Genomic DNA, 24,624 nt, shown 5'->3' on the forward strand with positions numbered 1-24,624 from the left:
CAGTGGTTGCAGAAATCACAAAATGTCAAATAGTTTGCCTAATTTCAGTTTATGTGACAAAACAAGCAAGTATAGTGTAGAGAATCATTGTACCATCTAAACCGCTGTGAAATATATTTTTCATAACCAAACATATTTTATTTTCAGCTGTTTGAAACTGGTATACTAAACCGAAAGTAAAAGATGCAAAAACAAAACTTAAGCATGGGAATCATAGAAATAATGCACACAGAACAGATCTTCCGCTTCTTAGACTTGCTTTCAACGAGAATGACATATCTATAACTCACATTTCTATGTCACCCAAAAAGTTACACATTGCAGCTTTAAGATCTCTCTGAGGGCTCTGCTGCAGTGTGAAACCATGTGACAGAGTTTAGTGTACATTTTTGTATGCATGAATGGGATGATACTTAAAGTGCATTACCTACTTCACTAAACAGGGGCTATTCATGCAGATAAATGCCTTGCTTTCATACACCGGCACATTCAATATTTCATAGTCTAATATGATCAAATAAAGAACCTCAACATTTCAAAGCAGACGTGGACAACGTGAAGAAAGGCAGATTGTGAATTGTGCTAAAGGCAGCACGATGTAGCTACTGGGATGGATAGATTTATATGATAGGATCATAAATATGACGCCAGACCATACCCTACCATCTGGTGGTTGATTTGGGCAAAAATCAACAAGTTGGTTAGTGAATGAAGGTAAAACATTGAAAACCTTACTAACCTACACCATTGACACTTGATCTTGAAACAGCTACAATATGTTTCAAGACTGTAAGACTAAAAAGGAGCTGAATCTATTTGGAGATTTTTATCTTTCTGATTTGGGGATTTTCATGTTAAAAATAAAAATGCTGTCAATCGTCAGTGTCCTTGTTTCTTCATCGATACTAATCACAATTCTCACCTAGTCACATTAAGCTGTGGCTGCCATCCTACTGTAGCTCCAGGAGTTCCTTCCCCTCCCTCCCTCAATGATGTCACTGAGCGACACTGCTCTTTTTGATGCCTGGCTGCTAGAAGCTCCTGCTCCGAGATGCATCACTCGGCCCGCTGCCTAATTGGAAGTGAATAGCAGGAGAGCAATGCAATTTGCACTCTAGCACCCAAGTCATCACGTAAGCGTGCCACCGTGCTAACGCCAGCCGCCATGACGCCTGCCTGCCACCGCCTCACATGCAGTACTGTTGCCTTGTGTTGCATCTCACCAGAAGAGGAGGGCCCCGCTTTGAGGGCTGGCAGGGGACATTCTACACACCCTTCCAAAAAATATAGATGGAACCACGAGAATATTGCCTCACTGGAGGTGGCACTACAGTCCATTGTTAAGTTCAAGGATTTTGTTTCTGGAAAATGCAACAAATACTTTCTTAGGAAAAGGAAAACAGTACATTTAATCATGAACAGCAAGTACTACTGTCAATATAATAAAAAAAAAAACATTTTTATCTGAGAAAAAGAAAGAGAGACAGCGAGAGAGAGAGAGAGACAGCGAGAGAGAGAGAGAGACAGCGAGAGAGAGAGAGACAGCGAGAGAGAGAGAGACAGCGAGAGAGAGAGAGACAGCGAGAGAGAGAGAGACAGCGAGAGAGAGAGAGACAGCGAGAGAGAGAGACAGCGAGAGAGAGAGACAGCGCGAGAGAGACAGCGCGAGAGAGAGAGCGAGAGAGAGCGAGCGAGAGGGAGACAGAGAGAGAGAGCGAGCGACAGACAGACGGACAGAGAGAGACAAGGGGACAGAGAGACAGAGCTGCTACTCAGTACAGCCCAGCGTGCTGCTGCTTGCTCCTCTCTGTCACTTGGTATTTGAAGAGCTTGTGACATGGCTCTCCAGGAGCGACGTGATGAGGTCTGATGGTTCCTTTCTGCAGAATAGCAGTTTACCCCTCATTCACCCTTATCAGAGAGAACTCATCATCTTACTGTACGCCACCCATCCAAACTGTGCATATTGGAGCTGACCAGTCAAGCAAACAGAGGTACATCAGAGACCATCCTGCTTCGGTTCAAATTTCTCTGATTGAATGTCAGTCAGGAATGTTTGCGTGGTTTGGCAGGCAGGGTAGGGGAAAGTGGGCCATCGTTTAAAGGACCACTGCCTCGCACAGATTAGGTCTTTGTTCAAAGCTTTTATGAGCCACAGGCTGGGAGGAGGAGGATGGGACAATTATTCTACGCTTGTCTGACCGGACTGGGATTTTATGATGCCCAGTAGTTCTGCCACATACAGACTAATAAAACAAATGTATTATACATTTACCAGGTCATTTGATTGCAAATAGAGATTTTTATTTAATTAGATTTTGCTATATTGAAAGTGAAAGTGGTTGAATTGAATCTTTTTAGAGAAAATTCTTAAATTAATTAAATAACCTATACATTATATTTTGGTCCTTTGCTATATAACACATTCTGTTGTGGCAATAAGCTATTACATATCATATGTAATTTCACATGACTGGGAATACAGATATGCATCGGTTGGTCACAGATAAAGATTTTTTTAAAAGTAGGGGCGTGGATCAGAAAACCAGCCAGTATCTGGTATGACAACCATTTACCTCATGCAGTGTATAGAGTTGATAAGGCTGTTGATTGTGGCCTGTGAAATGTTGTCCCACTTCTCTTCAATGGATGTGCGAAGGTGCTGGATATTGGCAGGAACTGGAACACGCTGTTGTATACGTCAATCCAGAGCATCCCAAACATGCTCAATGGGTGACGTCTGGTGAGTATGCAGGCCATGGAAGAACTGGGACATTTTCAGATCCTTGCGACATGGGGTCGTGCATTATCATGCTGAAACATGAGGTGATGGTAGTGGATGAATGGCATGACAATGGGCCTCAGGATCTCTTCACGGTATCTCTGTACATTAAAATAAAAATATAAAGCAATTGTGTTCATTGTCTGTAGCTTATGCCTGCCCATACCATAACTCCACTGCCCCCATGGGGCACTCCTTTCACAACATTGACATCAGCAAACCGCTCTCTCACAGGGTGCCATACACGCCATCTGCCATCTGCCCGGTACAGTTGAAACCAGGATTCATAAGTGAAGAACATGGAATCAACACTTTACATGGTGCATTTATATTTTTGTTCAGTGTACAACATGAAATATAAAGGCTGCTGGTGGTCCACCTCTGTCGCTACATGGTTCACTCTCTGTTACATTTCCTCTTCTCCGAGATAAGTGAATGTATATAGTCACAGCATCATGAACTTCACAAAAACGCTGGCCATCATGAATCTGATACTGCAGCTGCATGGTGAAGTGTGTATTCTATTAAAACAATCTGCATTTCACTAACTCTCTCCCTCTTCTGGCTCTATGGATCTTTCATTAGAATCTGGACGGGAATCCAGAAGAGGCTTTCCCTATATAAGCAGTTTTGTGCCGTTTTCAGCAAAGGGAGGCATTTTTTATATTCCAAATTCATTAATAGTAGATTGCTGCTTTTTCCCTTCATTAAATACAACAGAAGCGTGGTACTGTCAGATGGTTTCTTGTGGGACCAAAGGCTGTTTCATGGCAAGTGTAAAGGGGAGAAGCAGACCCGCCAAACCTGCAGCAGCTTTCGGGAACGAGACAAGCTAAAAAGTAAGAAAGGCAGAAATGCTTCAAAACAACCGAGCCTCCCTCCCATTCATTTTAATGGCAAATTTGTTGTCAAATGTCCTTCTGCAAAAATGATTAGGGCTCGCAGTTTTTCTGAAAAGCGCAAACTTCTGGATTTACCTGCTGCTGCATTGTCACTTTGACAGCCCGTTCTGAGAACAATGGTTGCCCAAATAGTGAAATGTGTTGGCACCAAATTTCTGAAAGTTGCCCCTCAATACTGTGGCTCATGGCTTCTTTCCGCTGTTTGTGGATATTCTGTTGCGTTGATACCTAGATGTGGATTAGAATGGTAAAAGAAAGCAGCTAGTGAATTGAAGCTTCCTGCGACGGGGCATCATCTATTGTTGACAGATTGACATTCACTCTATTGAGTCAATGTTTCAGTTCATAAAAACCTTTTTCTATAAGATCTGGTTAAAGAGTACAGTCATTGTGTCATTGTAAGCCTCGGTTTGTAAAGCATTACCGTTTCCAGTAAAGCAATATAATTTAGTGGAAGGGCCCACCACAAATACTGGTTTGAAAGTACAGAGTAACTTTATAACCCTGGCTACAAATAACAAAATCCTTGTGATGATATTCCTTTAGTTTGTTAGGTTATTAAATCCATAGATTTACATAGTATATGTATGTAACTGAGTAAAACAATTATGTGCACATATAGGTGTTCAAATATTTCCATTAGAAAACATTTTTTGTTGTTTTGCATGTGCTACATCCTCAATTACGCTGAGCTTCTCAGCAGTGACATTTCTGTGGTGTTATGCTGCATTCGTAACCAAGTATGAGGTGGGAACTTACCCATTGTAAATACCAGTTGGATGCATTCATGTGCTTTGAACTTGTTGAGAAACGCAAATGAATTATAGCATTCAAAAACCATATTAATAAATTGCTTTTTATAAATAAAGTTTTGATGTTGCATTTAACTGCTGAAAATGCTGTTATCAAGGTAATTTCCTTAGTAGGCAATGTCAGAGGTCACCATGTAGGAGAAGTGGGGGCTTAGAATGATATGCTGTGTTCATATACTAGTCGGAACTAGGAAACTGAAATGTCTGACATGTTAATTGGTGGTAGTTATACAGGTGCTGCGTTCAACCAATTAGCAAGTTGGACATTTGAGTTTCCTAGTCCCGACTAGCGCGTGAACGTGGCAATAGACCGGTTTCCAACTAGTAATTATCAGGTGGAGGGCTGCTTATGTGGATTTGTCCCAGTCATATGTGGTAAATTCCCACTTCCCACTTGGTTATGAAAGCAGCATTAATGTAATGGAGGAGGAGTAGGAGCTGCCTGCCTGCCTGACGAGTACAGGGCCTTTTTGTTCATTGGTTAATTTATTGAAAAGAAGGTAGGCGGACGGACGGGGCAGCGAAACGGAACTGATACCCTGTGTGGCTGTAGGTTGTGCATTGAGGGGGAGGAAAAGGAGGGAGGGAAGGAGAGAAAAAAAAGAGAGGTTGAGGAAGCCGCAGACCAGAGCGACAGAGGAGGGGTTAATGGTAATGAGTGACAGGCTTTCAGAATGATTTACAACGGGTGGCGCGGCGGCAGAGCCGGAACTTGATGGATGATCCTGAAAGACGGAGACAAACCATAAATCATGTCTTTGAATCATTGACAGAGATAAAGGAGGGGGAGAAGAAGCAATGGCATTGACGTTCATTCTTCCAATAATGTACATTGACGAGTTACACTACGGAGCCTTAATTAAAAAGTGAACATGGCGGGTCCTCGCTTTCTATCCCCTCCCTCCTTCTGCTCCTCTATCCTCTCCTCTTGCCTCTCTCTCCTTCTCTCGCTGTGGCAATATCAACGATAATTAAATATGCAGTAGCATCCACAGCCCGTCCCTGTCCCCTCTCTGCTTCTGTCCCGTAGCCGCTTCCTCTGGCTTCCCAAAGCACAGCAGACGGATTAGATAAGTGCACTGCTTAAAGATAGTCACTCCTCAACAATATCAATGAGGGCCTAGTCTGCAAACAGACCCGACAGCACAAACTGATAAAAGCATACAGCGGGCCTACACACAAGTGATAACATAGCCATGCAAATAGTAAACCGTGTTTGAATGAGGCCTATTCAATAGAGTAATACACATCAGTTCAGTTTTTGATAACAGAAGTTGGTTGTATTTAAGATAAGTCTATTTAACCTTTTTCTTTGGATACAAATCCCACTTGCGGAGATTATGGCCTGAGAAGTGGGTTAGAGCTACTCTCTGTCCAGTACAGATGGCTGTATGGAAAAAAGGATAGAAAAGCCCTGGGGTAGCAAGGAGGCTGAATGAGTGGCATTCCACATCAGCTAAACTCTGTTAAAGTGCAAACAAGGTGAAAGTAATCCTAAACATCTGTCTTATGTGTCCTACACACACGCTGTTTGTTCAAGTTCTAGAAAGACATTAGCAAGCAGAGGAAGAAGAGGGAGAGATAGAGGGATATGTAATATCATGTCCTAGCTTTCCAAAGAGATTTGGCATGCAAAAGGTTATTTTGTTGTGTGTTGCCTCACTGCTCAGTCAAACAAAATGGAAATGACTGCTCTAATGGTAACACTTTGATTTTTCAATATTAAAAGCCTATGGGGTGTTCTACATCTCTGTTTGCATATGGATGCTTTGACATACTGTGACATCAAGCAGCCTACAGAATGGACTGCGCCCAGGGGCATTAGTGGGTGGGCTGTTTAAGCAATAAGGCATGAGAACCTGGGAATTATCATGTGATAACTCACAACTAGGGGCAGTTATTAGGCCAGAGGCAAAGCCAAGGGCTTGTGAAACAGCCCTTAGGATGGAGTTATCACACAATAATTCCTGGGTTTGAGGAACTTATTGCTTTAATGAACCGGTTGCCAACATATAAAAACAAGATGAATGACATGTTTTCAGTAGCCTTTTACACTTGTACCCGTATACGGGTTGAAAATGGCTGATTTGGGCACTAATAAGCACCTAAATTGGAACATAGTGGCTCTACAGTAACATGCTATACAGGATGTGAGAGCTCTGGCTCTGCACTTCACAGCAATCTATGGGTTTTGACTGAACTTAAGCGTGTGACAAGTTGCCCCCATTCTTCCCAGCAATTGGTCAACTTGCAACAAAAAAAAAAAATGTCTGAGTGAGGGAAACGCTATAAATTAAGATGACTCAATGTATTTTCAAAGGTGAGACGTTGAGGAGTATAATAAATACTGCTTTGATTTCAAACAAGCAAACCAAACCTGCACTTTCCAAATCATATACAGTGTCACTATGTTTGATGTACAGTTACAAGATGACATGGCAACATACCCTGGGTTGTTCTGAACAGAATGAGCCTGTCTCTGTTAATTGTGAAAAAAATTTGCCGGGGCACCTGAACGCACTCGAGTTCTTTCTATGCTCACCAAAATTACAAAAACGGTTTCACTGAATTGCATTGTGAAAGCCTAAGAGTAAGATTATATTTTATAATTTATGTTGCCAATAGAACTTTCAAATTATGCCCACCTAACCCAGATTGCGATTTATAATGGACCGTTTATTTTATTGTATAAACAGCAACAGTAATTGTGTGATGGCGGGGATGCAAGGTTGTGTTTCAAATGAAACAACAAGTGTGCTTGCTCTAGACCCTCAATGGCACAGCTAGAAGAGCTACAGAAATACCTTAGAAGACTGAGTCATAAAAGTGCATTGAAATTGCTTAGGAATTGTGCACACTTGAGAGGTGTGTGGCCTCTTGGAGACACCAGTTAGTCCTCTCACTGAGACCCTTGTCATGTTTTTGTCTTATGTTGCAGCTACCCCACATTTTCCAGGATTAGTTTTACATTACTGAATGTATCCAGGTTTTCAGATTTCAATGTAAAATGCACAGAATGTAAACATTTTTGGATACAGTACTGTGTCAGGTGAACTGTTGTGTCCTCACATTTGGTATAATAATTTTCCCATTATCTCCGAACTGTTCCCTTTAAATTCCTACCATTGTTATGCATACTGTATGCTTTTCAATTTAGCCTTATCCATATAGGCCAATTCCCACGAGTGTAAAGGGTTAAAAACAAGTATATTGAGTAAATTCCACCATACAAAATAATCTGGGCAAAAACCAATCGTTAGTTCGGAGATTCTGATGTTGATATCCAAATGGGATGGTTGTTCTCATGTTTTGACCCAGTTGTTCATTCTATTTATTTCATGTTGCTATGCTAAACAAATCACTGGCATGTAGCTTGTTAGCTAGCTATACAGTTAGCTAGCTAGCAGAGATAAAATTATGATGAGAGACAAGAATTTCAATAATTAATGACTTAAAGACATGTTCCCGGAACTTTGGCAACTAGCAAGTATTTTTTAAACCTCAGACTTTGGGCTGGATTTATCAATGTGTAGTTCATACATGCTTAATGGGCAGAAGTACTGTCTTACCTCAATTAGTCACGAAATCCCTAGTTTGAAAGCAACTGTTTTCCAGAAGCTGTGAGCTTCAGTGCCTCACCATTTGACTGACAGCTAGCAAGATGCACATATACAGCAGAGAGCGAGAGCGAGAGCGAGACAGAGAGAGAGAAATGACGTGGCGCACATATTTGATATAGTACGCAATCAATTTTTGGGGACCACTTTTGTCTTGTGAGCACTACTTTCAGAACTCCTGACTAAAAAGTATACAATAGTAACAGAGAATCACTTTAATAAATAAATATAGTAAATGGTTGGCCAGTCCATATTATAGCAAGCTAGTAGTTGGTGATGTTGATATGAACAGCACCTTGTTAGCTAGCTAGCCAACTTGGGCTAATTTAGTCACATCAAACATTGCACTGGAATGACAGTACACTAGCTGCATTTATTTGTTTTAGCTTTTTCTATTGGTATTTAATTGGATATATCCATGATAATGATGTTGATGTGTGATTTCGCTTGGCTCAGAAAAATGTGTCTCGTCTGGGCACCGTTCACTTGTACAGGGCAGATTACAACTTAAAAGTGAAACGTTGTTTCCGAGGTCAGATAGTCAGACAGTGAGGCTTACATTAACCCCCGCTGTACCAAACCAAATGCTAGGTAAGAAGCATGGGGAAATCATTTCTAGACGCCCGCCCCCCCATCCCCCCATCCGCCCGAGGGCATTTGAAGTTTAATTGCCTGGCTGGGGTGCGGGACAGTGGATACATATTGATACTTGAAAAGAAGTTATGCCATTAAAGCATCTTTGTATTTTTCAGGAATTATTGTGTGTTATCTCCCTGCTATCAACCAATCAGCATCCAGGATCCAAGCAACCAGGTTTTATAATGTGTATGGGAGGAAAGGGCTACGTGATGAGTATGTAGCAAGATTACCAAGGCCTGGTGGACTGTCCTAACTGTCCTATATTCAATGGCTGTAGAGGGAGACTGGGGACATCCGAGACACAAACAGCGTTTTGTGGGATATTCTCCGTTGTTGCTGAACGACAGCAAAAGCGCACTCATTCCAGCTGGGAAAATACTTTTTTTTTGTCTAAATCGCAACTGAAGACACAATGGCCATTTAGAATTGAAACTCTGTGGCAGTGGAATGCTGTGGATATTGAATGCAGAAGCTCACATGCACACTGACATAAACAGCTTTTCAAATACAGTAGTAATCATTTTCAGGTGAGATTTGATACTGTATATCAATCATGTTTGATTCAACAATGGATCAAAACAGTTTGATGGACAACTGAAGTAATTGCTTGCCATTCATCTGTTTCAGTTTTTCTTTCTCTGTTTTCTTATTGTTGTCCCAACTCGTATAATTATTTTTCAAATTCAAACCACCGAGGGAGATCTCAGAAGTAACACAAATAGCATATCTGCTTTAAATAAAAAATAAGAATTTGTCATAACACCGGTGGTATGTTTATTCTGTACAGAAATAAACTAAAAAAGACAAGCACGTCAAAGAAGAAGTGCTCCTCAAGTTGAATGAATGAAAGAGCTTAATGAACATCTGAGTCTGTTGAAGTAGTCATTACTTGACTGTGACTCTGGGCACTGTGATCTTAAATGGTCTTAAAAGATGATCCATACAGTAACGAAGCGAGTGCTCATGTTGGCTCCAAGCCCAAAGTGGAACATAATCAAAGTAGAATCACAGGGATACTACTGTAGCTTTGACTACTAAACAGTGTTTCTTCCTAGTAGTGTTGCTCTTCCAATTGACGAAAATCGACAAAACAACATGCGGCTTTATATTCAACATATCCTGAATATTTGTATTTAAACAGGCAAATTCATTCCAGGTCCCTAGACCAGCAGACTGCAGTCAAGTGTACTGCGCCTACGCAAATGCAGCATGTAACTATTGCTCAGCTCGGACCACCCTGTTCGCTGTGTGGCTGCAGCTGCACATGACATGACGATGCTACTCAGTCCTTGGACCCATCACATACTTTTTCTTGGACAGTGGTGAAAGCAAAAAGTAGCTAAAAGGACCCAGCACTTGCAGTAAAAAATAAAAACCTGTGGAGTCATTCATCAAAGCATCAGACAATTCGCTATTTCCCAAACTCCTTACCTCCCACCCCCCAAGGCATGCCATCTCCCCCACTCTGGGCTTTTAACTAGGACTCCACGTAACTATAGAAATGACCAATTATACTTACTGTATATACACTACCGTTCAAAAGTTTGGGGTCACTTAGAGATGTCCTTGTTTTCAAAAGAAAAGCTATTTTTTTGTCCATTAAAATAACATCAAATTGATCAGAAATACAGTGTAGACATTGTTAATGTTGTTGTAGCTGGAAATGGCAGATTTTTTAAGGAATATCTACATAGATGTACAGAGGCCCAATATCAGCAACCATCACTCCTGTGTTCCAATGGCACGTTTTGTGTTAACTAATCCAAGTTTATCATTTTAAAAGGCTAATTGATCATTAGAAAACACTTTTGCAATTATGTTAGCACAGTTGAAAACTGTCGTGCTGACTAAAGAAGCAATACAACTGGCCTTCTTTAGACTAGTTGAGTATCTGGAGCATCAGCATTTGGGGGTTTGATTACAGGCTCAAAAGGGCTAGAAACAAAGACCTTTCTTCTGAAACTCGTCAGTCTATTCTTGTTCTGAGAAATGCGCAAACTGGCCCTAACCAGAATAGAAAGAGTGGGAGGCCCTGGTGCACAACTAAGCAAGAGGACAAGTACATTAGAGTGTCAAGTCCTCAACTGGCAGCTTCATTAAAAACTACTCGCAAAACACCACTCTCAACAGTGAAAAGGCGACTCCGGGATGCTGGCCTTCTAGACAGAGTTCCCCCAGTGACTGTGTTCTTTTGCCCATCTTAATATTTTTATTGGCCAGTCTGAGATATGGCTTTTTCTTTGCATCTCTGCCTAGAAGGTCATCACAGAAGTGATGGTTGCTGATAATGGGCCTCTGTACGGCTATATAGATATTCCATAAAAATCATCAGTTTCCAGCTACAATAGTAATTTACAACATTAACAATGTCTACACTGTATTTCTGATCAATTTGATGTTATTTTAATAGACAAAACAATTGCTTTTAAAATGTATTTTAAACAAAGACATTTCTAAGTGCCCCAAAACTTTTGAACGGTAGTATATATCTTCCCAGTGCCGAATAAACAAGCATGCAACACAACTATCCATCTTGAGAGGTACTGACAGTAGTGGTTCAGTGGAGAAGCTCTTGGTGGATTTATTCAAAAGTAGGATGTAGAGAGAGCGAGACAGTACACACAGTACATACCCTTATAAATGACAAATATTGAATGGTAGTTTAAAACCAGCCGTTGATGCCAACAGAAAAACAATGGCAGCAGTCTATCTAGAAGAGCCATGATGTAAAACATCCCAATGCAACGTGTCCTCCTTCATCCCACTAAACAAGGATGACCGACTATCCATCCATTTGTGGAAATATGTGTGACCTGCTGAACTGGGACAGGGGTTATTTTGACAGGAGCACTTGTACGTGTTTACATGGCATTCTGGAATATGAGCTGATGGCTGCTGTAAGGGCCCCTCTCCTCTCCGGGCCTGTATCAGAGAAGCAGCTGACAGATAGCACTTCAGCCCAGCTTTAGCTGCAGCTCCCCTTGAGGGCCTGTGATTGATGATCACACTGCCACCTAGATCCACTTTTCTGCACAATCTGGCTACTCTACCTCAGCTAGCCTAGCTAGCGGATACAAATAGTCTGTTTTTTCCTCTCTTCCCTTCTGTCAACATTCTTACTTGTTAGATATTACTACACTGTCGGAGTTAGAAACACAACAATTTTGCTACACCCACAATAACATCTGCTAAACACTTGTATGTGACCAATAAAATTTGATCTGAAGACAGGTTGTTTTAGTTTTACAAATACCATCACTGGAAAAGATCTAGATTGAACACATTAAGTAAGTGGAGTTTAGGATGACTTATTTCAACTCAATGCTTGCTAGTGAATCATGATCTCAAAAATAATTTCAAACTGCAGGATGTTAAGAACAACAACAATACCATTAGTACTTAAAATGTTTGGACCTCAGACCCCTGCAGGTCTAAAGGCATTTAAGAACACTTCGCTTAGCCATCTGGTAGACAATTACACAGGAACAAACACTCCGCCTCAGCAAATAAGGCTTGGGTCATCAATCACGTTGGATACAGAAGTTCAGCTGCTGTTGCTCTACTGATTTTAATAACCCCATGAACTGCAGTGCTCTCCTCGTCTCTCCTCTCCCTATCTATCTACAACTAAATTTCACTCAGTTGAAGAGCAACACAAAAATAAAAAACAAACATTTAATGGGGGTTTGATTTTAAAAGAAAGCTGTAAATTACAGTTTCTTAATTTTTATATTATGATACCATAGTATCAGCTATCCTTAACATAATTATGTTTAATAGCAATATTTTTCAAAATGAAGCAATTTGTTTTAGACACAGGGACTATAATGAGTATGCCAGTGAAATAAAGCTCTATTATTATCTTAATGGGCAACAGGCAACAAAGATAAAATGGAAGTTAAATTGTAGCACAGAGTCAAGGAATTTCAAGCATTCATTGTTTCCCGTTTCAAGTAGTTTACTTAATTTACATTTGGCCCATGCTTTTTAATTGCAATCATGGTTCCCTTAGGGACTCATATGGGGGCTGTTCAGTAATTGTGAATGTTGATATGAGTTCGTGACAGTATCAACCCTCCATGGTGAATTTTCAGAGTAGAAAACAGATAGGCCAGCAGGTTGATTAGTCATGCCTGTCTACGGAACATCACTACACTGGATGACAGGAAGAATATGCTCTGTGTTTCCATTCTTTCCACTGCAATAATGCTAAGTTAATATGCACAAGAACAATAGAACATATTGTTATAGAAACATTTTACCCAGGATACCACTGTACTGTACCACTTACTGTAGTAAGATGCCTTTTATCATCATACTGTACACTCTTAGAAAAAGGGTTCTTCGGGTGTCCTCATAGGATAACAGTGAGTTCCAGGTAGAACCCTTTTGTGTTCAATGTAGAACCCTTTCCACAGATGGTTCTACCTGGAACCAAAAAGGGTTCTACCTTGAACCAAAAAGGGTTTTCCTATGGGGACAGCCAAAAAACCCTTTTGGAACCCTTTTTACTAAGAGTGTAAGTTAGATAATGGTTTAATGCTGTAAAGACCGTGGCAAAATGTTGCATAAACCCTTTAAAACCCCTTCTCAATCCACCGTATCCGTCAATGTTGTAGTTCCGCATCTGCGGTAAAAAGGTGACAGAGCTAGAGCGGTATTTGTCAGACCATGAGCCCCCCCCCCCCAGTTTAGACAGAGCTTAGTCTGTAGAAGATTAACTCACCTCAATGCATGCAGGTCATGCTTTATACAGGTGTGTTTCTGAAACAAGACAAATTGATTCATTGGGTTGTGGCACTGGCCTGCATGGAGACAGAAGAAGAAGTAGGCCACCACCACGGTACAGTCTCTAGTGTAGATCTCCTCTCCTCTGGCACACGTGCCACCTGCCTGCTTGCTAGCTTGCCTGCCCATGTGGCCCTGTTGAGACATGACTTGAGCAGGTCTGGCAAGAACCAAATGTTTTCATTTACCTCAGGGGCAGCTACACTCCCCTTCAGAAGGCAGTGGCAGCCTTACATGTCAAGATACTGGCTCCAGACTCTATTGCTACTGGAAAAGGTCATGCACTCCGAGTTGGGTTTAGAAAACACCCCGACACACCTCTGCTCTACCCTGCACTCAGTGAGAGTGAAGGAGAAATGGGGGAGGCTTGGGCGAGTTGCTGTGGGGGGTGCAGGGTGGAAGGGTAGCCAGGTGGAATGCATGGCCAGCCGTAGAAAAATGCATATTGAAATTCTCTATTATCGTGGATTTATCGGTGGTGACAGTGTTTCCTAGCCTCAGTGCAGTGGGCAGCTGGGAGGAGGTGCTCTTATTCTCCCTGGACTTTACAGTGTCCCAGAACTTTTTTGAGTTTGTGCTACAGGATGCAAATTTCTGTTTGACTTGCCTAGTTAAATAAAGGTTAAACAAAATCTTACAGCTGGTAGTTAGTGATTATGTTAATGAATACTCAATGGTTGCCATGTGTCAATTAAACAAACAAAATACACCACAGAAACCACTGGATATCAACACAGTTTACAGATATCAGTTAAAGTAATACAAAATAATAATAGCTCTATTTGATCACTAATCAGAATTCAACACACCTGGACGTTTTCTCACTCAACAAGGTACTTCAACGATAGCTTCAATTATAAGCAGTTATAAGCAAATGTTACTAAATTATGACACACACACACACTGGGGAGAGCAAGAATTTGATACACTGCCGAAAATCATACAATGTGATTTTCTGGATTTTTGTTTTAGATTCCATCTCTCACAGTTGAAGTGTACCTATGATAACAATTACAGACCTCTACATGCTTTGTGAGTAGGGAAACCTGCAAAATCGGCAGTGTATCAAATACTTGTTCTCCCCACTGTATATGTGTGTGTGTGTGTGTGTGTGTGTGTGTGTGTGTGTGTGTGTGTGTGTGTGTGTGTGTGTGTGTATATATATATATACACACACACACACACACACACACACACACACGTACAGTCGTGACCAAAAGTTTTGAGAATGACAAATATTAATTTTCAGTCTGCTGCCTCAGTTTCTATGACGGCAAATTTGCATATACTACAGAATGTTATGAAGAGTGATCAGATGATTTGCAATTAATTGCAAAGTCCCTCTTTGCCATGCAAATGAACTGAATCCCATAAAAACATTTCCACTGCATTTCAGCCCTGCTACAAAAGGACCAGCTGACATCATGTCAGTGATTCTCTCGTTAACACAGGTGTGAGTGTTGACGAGGACAAGGCTGGAGATCACTCTGTCATGCTGATTGACTTCGGATTACAGACTGGAAGCTTCAAAAAGGAGGGTGGTGCTTGGAATCATTGTTCTTCTTCTGGCAACCATGGTTACCTGCAAGGAAACACGTGCCGTCATCATTGCTTTGCACAAAAAGGGCTTCACAGGCAAGGATATTGCTCCCAGTTAGATTGCACCTAAATCAACCATTTATCCGATCATCAAGACCTTCAAGGAGAGCGGTTCAATTGTTGTGAAGTAGGCTTCAGGGCACCCAAGAAAGTCCAGCAAGCGCCAGGACCGTCTCCTCTAGTTGATTCCGCTGCGGGATCGGGGAACCACCAGTACAGAGCTTGCACAGGAATGGCAGCAGGCAGGCAGGTGTGAGTGCATCTGCACGCACAGTGAGGCGAATACTTTGAGGATGGCCTGGTGTCAAGAAGGGCAGCAAAGAAGCCACTTCTCTCCAGGAAAAACATCAGGGACAAACTGATATTCTGCAAAAGTTACAGGGATTGGACTGCTGAGGACTGGGGTAAAGTCATTTTCTCTGAAGACTCCCCTTTCCGATTGTTTGGGGCATCCGGAAAAAAGCTTGTCCGGAAAAGACAGGGTGAGCGCTACCATCAGTCCTGTGTCATGCCAACAGTAAAGCATCCTGAGACCATTCAAAGGAGTGGGCACTCCACAATTTTGCATAAGAACACAGCCATGTATAAAGAATGGTATCAACACATCCTCCGAGGGCAACTTCTCCCAACCATCCAGGAACCGTTTGGTGATTAACAATGCTTTTTCCAGCATGATGGAGCACTTTGCCATAAGGCAAAAGTGATAACTAAGTGGCTCGGGGAACAAAACATCAATATTTTGGGTCCATGGCCAGGAAACTCCCCAGACCTTAATCCCATTGAGAACTTGTGGTCAATCCTCAAGAGGCAGGTGGACAAACAAAACCCCACAAATTTTGACAAACTCCAAGCATTGATTATGCAAGAATGGGCTGCCAGGGCGGATTGCATGCCAGGGCGGATTTGCCTTTGACACGTATGAAATGCTTGTAATTATACTTCAGTATTCCATAGTAGCATCTGACAAAAATATCTAAAGACACTGAAGCAGCAGACTTTGTGAAAACTAATATTTGTGTCATTCTCAAAACTTTTGGGCACGCACGACTGACTGACTGACTGACTGACTGTCTGTATGTATACGTCCATACATAAATCAAATCAAATTTATTTATATAGCCCTTCGTACATCAGCTGATATCTCAAAGTGCTGTACAGAAACCCAGCCTAAAACCCCAAACAGCAAGCAATGCAGGTGTAGAAGCACATACACTTTTGCAGACCTATATGTGACACATATTAATGCCAAAATAACATGCAAAACAGGCAACAACTAAAATAAATAAATTATTATAATGTTTTTAGGCTAAACAGGTGGGGGCCTGAATGACGGGTCGCCACTGATCATAATGCTATAGATTGCCAACCAAATAAATACTGCAATGTCTATTAATGAACGTACCAGTAGGTTTAAAAATAATACTGCTAACGACATGTCCCAATTTTTCTGTCTTCATCGCCATACGAAACCATCTAAATCTCATTTTTCTGACACAATGAGTGATAGAGCCAAGCAATACAACAGGGCACAAAGTAACATCTAGACAAGGTGCTACTTATATCCCCGCTTGAAAATCTCCAGCATTTAATCATCCTCCACTAAGGAGAATCCACACGCCTCAGAAAAAAATTCAAATCCCTTCTCCCACAGCCTCTTTCAACCTGTATGATAAATGACACCCTTCATTATGCCGTTGCCAAACAGCACAGAGGGGATTTGTACTGATATATGATTTGCAAGAACAGGAAATAAACTCTCCCTTCCTCTAATGCAGCGTCTCTTACCAAGTGGGACAGACCTGGACAGTGTCAATGCTCAGGCTGAAAGTTCAGCAAGGACTGAGGCACTGGCTGACTAGACAATGGTTTCAATACATGAACTCTAACCTTTCTCAAATGCCTGAGCTGCTACTGACTGATGATGAAATGCAAGGGTCATTATGTAAAAAACAAACATAAAATAATCAAATCAAATTGTATTTGTCACATGCATCGGTGTAGACTAACAGTGACCATTGCCGTGTCGTCAGAAAACTTAATAATGCGCAGTCACGCAGTTATGGGTGAACAGTGAGTACAGGAGGGGTCAGAGTGGCGGATGTGTTGTTGCCTACCCTCACCACCTGGGGGCGGCCAGTCAGGAAGTCCAGGATCCAGTTGCAGAGGGAGGTGTTCAGTCCCTGGGACCCCACAGGGAACATATGTACATATCCCAACCAGAAGTATGGAGCTTAGCAATGAGCATGGAAGGCACTATGGTGTTGACATGAAGTTGTAGTCAATGAACAGAATTCTGCCATAGGTGTTCCAATTGTCCAGGTGGGAGAGGGCAGTGTGGAGTGCAATAGAGATAATTTGTGGATCTGTTGAGGCGGTATGCAAATTGGAGTGGGTCCAGAGTTTCTTGGATGATGGTGTTGATGTGAGCCATGACCAGCATTTCAAAGCATTTCATGGCTACAGAAGTGAGTGCTACGGGGAGATAATTATTTAGACAGGTTACTTTGGCGTTCTTGGGCAGGCTGGTTTGCTTGAAACATGTAGTTATTACAGACTGGGTCAGGGAGAGGTTGAAAATGTCAGTGAAGACTCTTGCCAGCTGGTCAGCGCATGTTCTGAGTGCACGTCCTGGTAATCTGCTGGCCCCACGACATTGAGAACATTACCCTATTTAAAAGTCTTACATCGGCTACGGAGAGCAAAATCTCACTGTCAACCATAACAGCTGGTGCTCTCATGCAGGGTTCAGTGTTGCTTACCTCGAAGCAAGCATAGAAGGCATTTAGCTAGTCTGGTAGGCGTGTGACACTGGCAAGCTCATGGCTGGGTTCTCCTTTGTAATCCGTGATAGTTTGCAAGTCCTGCCACATCCAACGAGCATTAGAGCCCGTTAGTAGGATTCAACCTTAGTCCTGTACTGATGCATTGCCTGTTTGATGGTTCATCGGAGGTCGTAGCGGGATATCTTTTAAGCATTTGGATTAGTGTCCCACTCTTTGAAAGCAGCAGCTCTAGCCTTTAGCTCAGTACAGATGTTGCCTGTAATCCATGGCTTCCGGTTGGGATATGTACGTACAGTTACTGTGGGGAAGATGTTGCCGATGCACTTATTACTGAAACCGGTGACTGATGTGGTAAACTCCTCAATGTTATCGGATGAATCCAGGAACATATTCCACTCTGTGCTAGCGAAACAGTCCTTTAGTTTAGCATCCGCTTCATTTGACCACTTCCGTATTGACTGCATCACTGGTACTTCCTGTGTGTTTTTGCTTGTAAGCAGGAATCAGGAGGATAGAGTTATGTTCAGATTTTCCTAAGGGAGGGTGAGAAAGAGCCTTTTGTGTTTCTGTGTGTGGACTAAAGGTGATCTGGAGTTTTGTAGTTGCATAGGTGACATGCTGGTAAAAATGGTGTTAAAATGGATTTCAGTTTCCCCCCATTAAAATGACTGGCCACAAGAAGCGCAGCCTCTGGATGTGCATTTTTTTGTTTGCTTATGGCCCTATACAGCTCGTTAAATGCAGTCTTATTGTCAGCCTCAGTTTATGGTGGTAAATAGACAGCTAAAAAAAATATGAAAACTCTCTTGGTAAATAAGTATGGTCTGCAGCTTATCGTGAGTTTTCTAACTCAGGTGATCAAAAACTTGAGACTTCCTTAACATCAGAGATCGCACACCAGCTGTTGTTTCGCTTACCCGAGGCTGCCGACCTGTCTTGACGTTGCATTGAAAAATAAACATAAAATATTACAGTTCTTCAGGTCCCGTTGATAGGATAGTCTCAAACCAAGCTTGTCCAGTTTGTTCTCTAGTGCCTGTAAGTTTGCAAATAGAACGGAGGGTAGAAGTGATTTATTTGCTTGCCAACGTAGTCTCGTCAGGATGCCGGCTCGCCTGCCTCTCTTGCGCCGTCACTTCCTCTTTCGAATCCAAGGGATTAGTGCCCGGTCGAAAGTAAGCATAACGTCCAGAGCTGTGAACTCGTTGAAATAGAAATTGTCATTCTAATTGAGGTTTGTGATAGCTGTTCTGATGCCCAGAAGCTCTTTTCGGTCATAGGAAATCATGGCGAAGACATAATGTACAAAACGGTTAATATCAGTGTAAAAAAAACACCAAACAGCAGAATTGGTCAGGAGCCCATAAAATGGCTGCTATCCACTTCAGCTGGACGAGTTGAGGAAAAGACTGAAGGAAAAAAGCTGTCTTGAGCAACCTAAAGTACGTAATTATCAGAAAGAAAAGAAAAACAGAGAAAGATCAACCTCCTCCTGACCCCAATTACCATGAAGCAAGTCAGGCTAATTACCGCTCCTTGATTATCTCAGATTCCTGTGAGAGTGAGTGATAGACAGACAGGAGGGAGAGAGAGGGTTTGAGAGAGAGATGAAAGAGAAAGAGGGGAGAGAAAGAGAGAGCAATAGGTGAGAGAGAGCGAGAGAGAGGGGGAGATTCCTATTTGAAGTTAACGGCAGGGCACACAATACTGTATTGATAATGTTACAGTACTTAAGGAGCCCGCATGCTTCCCAGCCGAAACCGCTCAGAAGAGTTTGTGTATATACTATGATGACATTTTGTAACGTTTTTGTTTGGACGTTGGTGGGTTTATTTGGGGCTGTTCCGGCACACAAACATTTTTGTATGCCCTTCCGTTGGTGACTGGTCAACATTAGGAATTCTTCTTTGTTGTCATTCAACGAGGGACATTTGTTTTATTGAGAAACCCTGCACCAAACGTCTTAGTCGCACAATTTTAAATTTAACTAAGATCTAAAAACAAAAAAATGAATGGCAGATTTCTTGAGATATTTTTAGATTAATTCTGATTATTTTGAGGAAGTGAATGCTGGCCATGGTGTCTCAAAATGTACAAAACAGTACTATTGAATCTTTTAAGGGTGTATTGCGAGCATACTCGTTCGGTTTGCCTAGCCGCCAGCCGAAATGAAGTCTGCTGATGCCTTTAGGAGGTTACGTGAAGACACATTTATCACATGATCTACCCCCCATAAATTGTATCATGTTTTTCTACTACAATAAAACAATTCAGCACACCAAGTTTCACATTTCATAAATTAATGTATGTTTCTCCCCACAGATGTAGGCCTACTATGAGACAATACCCCATTCACATTGTGTTCACGCTATAGCTGGCTGCACTGCAAGTGTTCCTTTGTCTTTGGTCTGAAAGGGAGAAAGGGTCTCTGCAGCTTTTATGCTGTGTGTGTAGCTGTATGTCTGCGACTGATCGGCCTGCGTTAGTAGAAGAGCCCCCTCAGGCCAGCCAGCCGAGTACTCTGCTCAGCGGTAGGCCTCCCATTTGGGTGCTGAGTACAGGGATGTGCCCAGGGCCAGGATCAGGAGCACTCAATCACTCAGACAGCAACATCCTTTCGCCATCACCATCAGAGGGGCCCCTATGGGGGAGGGGATATTTATGAGCAGCGCGTTCACACACACACGCCCATGCGGCTGCGATTTCGATGATATACTACCGTCTGGACTGTGGGATGGAGCCATATAGTTCATCTCACCCCATCCCAGAGTCAGACCCCTGGGAGACCTGCAGGTTGGACCTGATGCAGGGAGGAAACGTATGACTCACACCCACCATATGTAAATCTGATCAGGATATGTAATTAGAATGTCTAACGAGAATTTGTTTGGTGGTTTTTGAGAATTTGTTTGATCGTTATCATTTACAGTGCTTTAAAAAAGTTGTAGCTATGTACCTTATAATCTCTGTTTTCAAAGGATTTTCCATTTTTGGTACAGTTCATGATCAGCAAGAGCCCTTTTTAGTTGATGGTATCAATCTAAAGACAGACAACTAATACGATAGATTTACCTCAGAGTTATCTTTCTTTACCTCATTTCAGTTAGTAGAGTAATTGCATCGGAAGCCCTGTAAAGCCTGCTGACAGATAAGGGAATTAATTGGAAATGGCTTTAAATTATCTCTTAAAAGTAAAGAGGCTACTTCGCACCACAAGGGTTTTCTTTCCTCTTGGCGGGCGGGTTGAGGGACAAAAAGAAGGCAATAAAAAGGTCTCTAATGGCAGCCGTAATGTTTCACCACCATTAAAATCACTCTTGCTACTCAATTGTCTTCCTAACTATATTTGTGTGCCTTGATTTAAATGCTCTCTCTGTTTTAAAAAAAATGACAAGAAAAAGTTACTTATATAAACTTCAACAGATGAATGTTTTTTTTGAAAACTCTGTTTATTCCGTTTTACACACAGGACAACACAAAACAATATAAATAATATACTCAACTAGAAAAAATACAAATAAAAAAGATTAGCTATAAAGATACCGTACTTTGGACAAGTTAAACACATCGGGCAGAAGGCTACCAAGGTTAAAGGGGACAGAGCAGACACCTCAACTTTGTACCTGAAAACAGACAAGGGATAGGGGTGAAGAAATGCAACCACTCACAGACAGTCATGGACACAGACCAACCATCCACTGGACCCCAAAAAATGTATAAAGTTTACAATGCTTCAAACAAAAAAATTATGATCATTTTATGTAAGAGTGAACAAAACAAATAAAAAAACAGGGCAAAATAAGCTCATATATTAGTCTCTGACAGGACAAGGTGAAAAAGGCACCCGCAGGACACATTCAATAAGAATCAATAGGCACATCAACCTTAATACAGTGCCTTGCAAAAGTATTCGGCCCCCTTGAACTTTGCGACCTTTTGCCACATTTCAGGCTTCAAACATAAAGATATAAAACTGTATTTTTTTGTGAAGAATCAACAACAAGTGGGACACAATCATGAAGTGGAACGACATTTATTGGATATTTCAAACTTTTTTAACAAAGCAAAAACTGAAAAATTGGGCGTGCAAAATTATTCAGCCCCCTTAAGTTAATACTTTGTAGCGCCACCTTTTGCTGCGATTACAGCTGTAAATCGCTTGGGGTATGTCTCGATCAGTTTTGCACATCGAGAGACTGACATTTTTTCCCATTCCTCCTTGCAAAACATCTCGAGCTCAGTGAGGTTGGATGGAGAGCATTTGTGAACAGCAGTTTCCAGTTCTTTCCACAGATTCTCAATTGGATTCAGGTCTGGACTTTGACTTGGCCATTCTAACACCTGGATATGTTTATTTTTGAACCATTCCATTGTAGATGTTGCTTTATGTTTTGGATCATTGTCTTGTTGGAAGACAAATCTCCGTCCCAGTCTCAGGTCTTTTGCAGACTCCATCAGGTTTTCTTCCAGAATGGTCCTGTATTTGGCTCCATCCATCTTCCCATCCATTTTAACCATCTTCCCTGTCCCTGCTGAAGAAAAGCAGGCCCAAACCATGATGCTGCCACCACCATGTTTGACAGTGGGGATGGTGTGTTCAGCTGTGTTGCTTTTATGCCAAACATAACATTTTGCATTGTTGCCAAAAAGTTCAATTTTGGTTTCATCTGACCAGAGCACCTTCTTCCACATGTTTGGTGTGTCTCCCAGGTGGCTTGTGGCAAACTTTAAACAACGCTTTTTATGGATATCTTTAAGAAACGGCTTTCTTCTTGCCACTCTTCCATAAAGGCCAGATTTGTGCAATATACGACTGATTGTTGTCCTATGGACAGAGTCTCCCACCTCAGCTGTAGATCTCTGCAGTTCATCCAGAGTGATCATGGGCCTCTTGGCTGCATCTCTGATCAGTCTTCTCCTTGTATGAGCTGAAAGTTTAGAGGGACGGCCAGGTCTTGGTAGATTTGCAGTGGTCTGATACTCCTTCCATTTCAATATTAATCGCTTGCACAGTGCTCCTTGGGATGTTTAAAGCATGGGAAATCTTTTTGTATCCAAATCCGGCTTTAAACTTCTTCACAACAGTATCTCGGACGTGCCTGGTGTGTTCCTTGTTCTTCATGATGCTCTCTGCACTTTTAACGGAACTCTGAGACTATCACAGTGCAGGTGCATTTATACGGAGACTTGATTACACACAGGTGGATTGTATTTATCATCATTATTCATTTAGGTCAATATTGGATCATTCAGAGATCCTCACTGAACTTCTGGAGAGAGTTTGCTGCACAGAAAGTAAAGGGGCTGAATAATTTTGCACGCCCAATTTTTCAGTTTTTGATTTGTTAAAAAAGTTTGAAATATCCAATAAATGTCGTTCCACTTCATGATTGTGTCCCACTTGTTGTTGATTCATCACAAAAAATACAGTTTTCTATCTTTCTGTTTGAAGCCTGAAATGTGGCAAAAGGTCGCAAAGTTCAAGGGGGCCGAATACTTTCGCAAGGCACTGTATATATATATCTATCTATCAGAGAAACATTTAAATATGAATTCCCAGAAACCTGAGTTTGTGACAGCCACAAAACATATGATCCCGTGTGGCTGATTCCGTTTTACATCGGACACAGGTAGAAGCAAAATCAGAGAATATTCTTCCAAGTTTGGCCCCAGACCAGTGGATATGGTGAACCACCTTGAATTGAATGAGGTGGTGTCTGGTGCTAAAAGAGGACGAATGCACCCAGTGCAGCACAGATTCCCAGGTGTCTTCCCCAAGTTCCTCCCCCAAATCCTTTTCCCATCGAGTCTTTGAAGGCACCAAAGAAAAGTTCTGTAAGACATTAATGATTGCATATAGATCTGAAATTGCGCCCCTAGGAAGCTTGTTCAGCTCAAATATGCTCTCTAAAGCTGTATTCGCAGGCCTATGGGGAAATTCAGGTGTGTTAGCTCTGACAAAGTTTCTAGTCTGGAGATAGCGGAAAAAGTGGAATTGGGGGAGGTTGAACTGTTCCTGAAGCTGAGCAAGTGAAGCAAATCATAGAATAATTGGCTAGTGAGGAGAGGCCTAGTGAGTGCCAGATGCCAAAAGCCCCATTATTTAACTTCTTTGGTGTAGGGGGCAATATTGGGAATTTTGGATGAAAAGCGTGCCCAAATTAAGCCGCCTGCTACTCAGCTATAAAAGCTAGAATATGCATATAATTAATAGATTTGGATAGAAAACACTCTGAAGTTTCTAAAATTGTTTGAATGATGTTTTCGAGTATAACAGAACTCATATGGCAGGCAAAAACCTGAGGAAAAAATCCAACCAGGAAGTGGGAAATCTGAGGTTTGTAGTTTTTGAACTCAGCCCCTATCGAATACACAGTGGTATATTGGTCATTTTGCACTTCCTAAGGCTTTCACTAGATGTCAACAGTCGTTAGAAAAGTGTTTGATGCTTCTACTATAAAGGAGGGGGGAATGAGAGGGGATTGAGTCAGAGGTCTGCCAGCCGCCACAAGCTCAGTCTTGCGCGCTCAAGTGAAAGGTAGCTGCGTTCCACTTCATTTCTGAAGACAAAGGTATTCTCCAGTTGGAACATTATTGAAGATTTATGTTAAAAGCATCCTAAAGATTGATTCCATACATCGTTTGACATGTTTCTACAGACTGTAACAGAACTTTTTTGACTTTGTCTGAAACTAGTTAACG

General features: G+C 41.7%; 1 protein-coding gene across 2 annotated transcripts in view; it reads right to left on the reverse strand.

Moving 5' to 3' along the window:
* LOC110532613 (teashirt homolog 2-like) overlaps window positions 1-24,624 on the reverse strand; it is a 75,523-nt gene that overhangs the window by 10,519 nt on the left and 40,380 nt on the right. Inside the window, exon 1 of one of the 2 annotated variants that reach the window (XM_036988635.1) lies at window positions 2,577-2,615. The exons of the other annotated variant lie outside the window; for it this stretch is intronic. The gene's annotated coding sequence lies outside the window, so the exon portion shown is untranslated. Of the gene's footprint in view, window positions 1-2,576; window positions 2,616-24,624 lie in introns of those variants that run through there. 2 annotated transcript variants of the gene reach the window in all.

The sequence above is a fragment of the Oncorhynchus mykiss genome, chromosome 9 (assembly GCF_013265735.2).
Source record: "Oncorhynchus mykiss isolate Arlee chromosome 9, USDA_OmykA_1.1, whole genome shotgun sequence".
Lineage (NCBI taxonomy): Eukaryota > Metazoa > Chordata > Actinopteri > Salmoniformes > Salmonidae > Oncorhynchus > Oncorhynchus mykiss.